The 3,856-nt window shown below is 37.8% G+C and overlaps 1 pseudogene; it reads left to right on the top strand.

Annotated features, from left to right (window-relative positions):
* The first annotated feature begins 807 nt into the window (after positions 1-807).
* LOC132656719 (small nucleolar RNA SNORA17) lies at positions 808-904 on the top strand (annotated as a pseudogene).
* The last annotated feature ends 2,952 nt before the right edge of the window (positions 905-3,856 follow it).

Here is a 3,856-nt window from a genome sequence, read left to right as displayed (position 1 = left end):
TTAAAAATTCCAACCTATTTTAAAGAACAATATAATCTTACATTTTAAATTATGCACATTATTTAACATCTTTCAGAAAAAGTAAATATTTGTAAAATTATATTTTAAATTTTGATAAGTTATGAACTTGCTAGAGAATAAGAGAGTGTTCTTCCCTAAAGAGGAAACCTCTATCCATAACCATCTACACACACACACACACACACACCCTTGACCAAGCAGAAGGGAATGGGAAAGAATATAACATCTCCAGCATGGGGATAGGTGTTATGAAAAGCTCTCCCTTGGACATGACAGTGTTCTTTCCATAAGCATAATTCACAAAAGCTAACACTCTTCCCTTGATCTATAAAAGATTAAATTCTGCCATAGGTAGAGTATAAGATTTCTAGGCCACATTCTTTACTGAGGTCTTAATGTCACTTTATCATTTCTCAATGGGAGATTTGTTTTCCTTGTCTAAGATGTATCCACTAATAAGATTCTCATGATCAAGAAAGATTTGCTCATTCCCACGTATATAAGGCAACACAATCTGTAATTAGTGGTCTATCAAAAAGAAAAAAAACAAACAACAAAATCGAAATAAAGTTAGAAAAGGGTGTATTTATGGAACACGGAAAAATTTGAAGGGGGAAATTAGGGTGTATATAATCATATTTTATTGTATAGATGTATGAAATTCCCAGAAACACAAATAAATATGTGATTATGCAATTCTAATTTTAAAGATTATTTTTTATTTCATGTTGAGTTATAAAATTAAAGAAAAAGATATTACATGAGTCCACCTGCTGTTGTGGGAGGTGTGGCTTTTGTGTATCTAGGTGTCAGGGAGATGAAAGGCTGTGTCTATGCTCAGTGTTCTGACCTAAGAACATCTGATTGATCAATAGCCAACATTCCCTAAAAGAACAAGCTTGATACAACCACCGACCATAGCCAAGAGACACAGACAGGGAAATAACCAGAGATGACTACCAGTCTGCTGCCATGCTGGCATAGATCGACTCTCAGAACAGGTAGCAATCCATAGACTAGAAGAGCTGGCTCTCTCCCTTATCTGCAGCAGCACTCAGGAGAGCAGGCGATATGCCTCACCTGGACAACACAATAGTACTGACACTGATGTGGGTGAGGGAGCAGGCCTCAAAGACTGTGGGAGACTGGAACCAACAGTTGTCTACCAGGCAGCAGCTTGGGCAAGGGAGATATTTTCTCCCTTACCCTTACCTTATACCACCCACGGCAGATAGGAGAGATGGTGCTGAGGTTATGAGTGCAGGAGAGCTGTCCCTCTCCCTCACCTGCTGCAGCACTTGGGAGACTTGACCCTGAACCTTGCCAGGGGCCAGCATAGTAGAGTTGGCCCTGAATGTGGAGTTGCAGGTGAGCTGGTAACTTTGGCCCAAGTACAGAAGAGCTGTTCCTTCCTCCTGTCTGCTGTTCTGTGGTACAGGCTAGAGAGATACCCTCCTCCCCTCTCTCATCCCTTGATATTTAGAGCAATCAGAAAAGATGGCCTCTGGGTCATGAGAATGGGAGAACTGGCCACATACCTCACCAGCCGCAAGACTTGGAAGAGTCTGCCCTGTACCTCCCCTGTGCTCCAGGGTAGAGAAGGTCCTGTTTGCAGAGATTGCTGCTGAGCCAGAACTGAGAAGATGAGAGTAGAAACGCCAGCAGTGTGACCAGCTCAGATACCTCTTAGGCCCATATCCAGGGCTTTGAATTAGTCCACCCCAACATCTAACCCATAGATGAACTGCTGGAGTGCATGAAGGGTCTGCTTCTACAGATCCAAAACTACAGGATCTCTAAGACACAGTGTAAGAGCAGAATATCTGAGAGGATTACCAGTGACATTTCTGTACTACTAGGGTAGCAGAACCCAGAGTCCTCATACCTGACCAATGAGTCATAGCAATGAACATCTACAAGCAGCAAAGTGTAGACAAAAGGGTATACCGTGACACGCTTCATCTTCCACAACAAGATTTATTTTTCTTTTGGGGGACGGTTGTAAGAGTGGAGGGCAGGAATGAGGGGAAGATAAGATGAGTAGCACTGCGGTAACAATGTGACATTTACAATGAGCCAATAAAAGTTTTCAAAAAAGAAATGATAGAAAGAGTATAAGATTCCTATTTTGCTATATATGGCTCACTTCTTAGGCCTTTCTATTGATAAAGGGCACTTACTTTTAACAGAGGAAAATGGTTTGAATGTATGCATATTTGCTATATAGATAGACAGACAGATACAGAGATACATAGATAGAGATAGATTAGATAGGGACAGATAGATACATACATAGACAGATATATATGATAGATTTTCATATGTTTTAAAATAGAGTATGTATCTAAAACAATTGAAAGCTTTATCTTGCAAGTTTTTGCATGTTCTATGTATGAAATGTTTTAAATTTGTAAAGTTTTAATAATAATTACTATGTTATTTGACAATGTCCTTTATTGAAAATATTTACAAAAATATATTTTCCTGTAGTTGTTACATAAATTTCTATCTATATATTTATTTTATATAAAGTAACTTCAAAATATTGAGAAAAATGTCATTTTTAGGGTCATATTGAAGAGCATTTCCCTTAGAAATTTAATTTTGTGTAGTAAAATGTCAAAGAATTAATGGATTTATGTTGTAGACAAGCAAAATTATAGTGTATTTGAACTTAGTTTTTTGTGTCCTGAAAGATTGTTTTATCAATCCCTTAAATTGATGGAATTATGGCCAAAAAGAAGATAAGCATACTACATTAAAATTTCAAAAATAAGTTACTAAATTAAGTAAATCAACCTGGAAATCAACTCTATATATTCTCTGAATATGTTTAAACAATTTTTTAAAGACAGTTACATTAAATCATTTGAAATTCATAAATATAAATTTTCTCTTTCTATTTCATTTCTTCTTTTTAAAATTCTATATGTGTTTTGAAATAGTCACTCCCCCAACTTTCTAAGATCCAACCCCTATTTTGTACCTGCAAACTCTATGCCCTTTTGTGTGTGTGTGTTGTTTCAACCAATCAAGAATGGTTTTTGCTGCCACAGATCTTGAATGTATTCTCTACTATGCAAATATGGTCCAAAGACCAGGCATAGAGAAGACCTTGACCCCCTATGCAGAAGTAGCCATTAGACAGGTCAGTCTCCATGTGAGTTCCCTAGTAAGGAAAGAAGAGATAATCTCTGACATAAACTTAGTTGCCTGCTCCTTGATCACTTCTCCAGCCCACAAAGAAATGGGATCCAGGTAGTCCTAATGGGACCTGATGTGCTAGTGTCAGACAGTAGGAGAGGAATACTTTCCCTATTAGTAGACTAGGGTAGAGGGATAGAGGAAGGAGAGGGACTGAGGGTGTGACAAGGAAGAGAAGATGGAGGGGGTTACAACAGGTTACAAAAAAAAATAATAATGATGAAGGAAAAAATCTTCATCAAGCCGACATCTGAGAGAGGGTTAATATCAACAAAATACAAATAACTTAAGAAATTAAATGCCAGCAAATCAAATAATCTAATTAGAAATGGGGTACAGAGCTAAACCAAGAATTCACAACAGTGGGATCTAGAATGGGTAAGAAACAGAGGAAGAAACGTTCAATGTCCTTAGTCATAAGAGAAAAGAAAATCAAAACAACTCTAAGATTTCCTGTTTCAACAATCAGAATGGTTGAGATCAAAAACTCAAGTGACAACACATGCTGGCAAGGATGTACAAAAAGGGGAATGCTCTTCCATTGCTGGTGGGAGAACAAACTTGTATAACCTGGAAGGGACAGGAAACCCACAAAAACACTAACAGAGACAACTAACCCAGACCCATAGGA

Source organism: Meriones unguiculatus, chromosome 9, assembly GCF_030254825.1.
Source record: "Meriones unguiculatus strain TT.TT164.6M chromosome 9, Bangor_MerUng_6.1, whole genome shotgun sequence".
In the NCBI taxonomy this organism is placed as follows: domain Eukaryota; kingdom Metazoa; phylum Chordata; class Mammalia; order Rodentia; family Muridae; genus Meriones; species Meriones unguiculatus.
The sequence above is the reverse complement of the archived record's forward strand: the minus strand, read 5'-3'. Positions and strand labels throughout refer to the sequence as shown.